We start from the raw sequence: 614 nt of genomic DNA, 5'->3' as shown, positions 1-614 counted from the left end.
AGAGCCCCAGCCACCCGCTCGGCCTCCATCCCCAATCCCTGGCAACCACTAATCTAAGATTTTGTCATTTCAACAACATTGTATACAGTGTGTGACCCACCAGTCACCAGTTCGGGATTGGCTTTTTTTCACTCTGCAGAATATTCCAGAGATGGTTCCAGGTTGTTGTGTGTGTCAGTAGTTCGTTCCCTTTGATTGCTGCGTAGTAGAGCCCCAGCCACCCGCTCGGCCTCCATCCCCAATCCCTGGCAACCACTAATCTAAGATTTTGTCATTTCAACAACATTGTATACAGTGTGTGACCCACCAGTCACCAGTTCGGGATTGGCTTTTTTTCACTCTGCAGAATATTCCAGAGATGGTTCCAGGTTGTTGTGTGTGTCAGTAGTTCGTTCCCTTTGATTGCTGCGTAGTATTCCTTGGTATGCTCACTGTCCCGTTGAAGGACATCTGGGTGGCTATTCCAAATAAAGCTGCTATGAACATTCCTTACAGGTTTTCGTGTTAACGTTGGCTTTCTGAGGAAAATGTCCAGTAATACAGTTACAAGGTTGTGTGGTCATTGCATGGTTGATTTTTTTTAAAGAGACCACCACACTTGCCTTTAGCTATAC

The sequence above is a fragment of the Mustela nigripes genome, chromosome 7 (assembly GCF_022355385.1).
Source record: "Mustela nigripes isolate SB6536 chromosome 7, MUSNIG.SB6536, whole genome shotgun sequence".
Classification (NCBI taxonomy): Eukaryota; Metazoa; Chordata; class Mammalia; order Carnivora; family Mustelidae; genus Mustela; species Mustela nigripes.
This window is presented reverse-complemented; position numbering follows the sequence as displayed.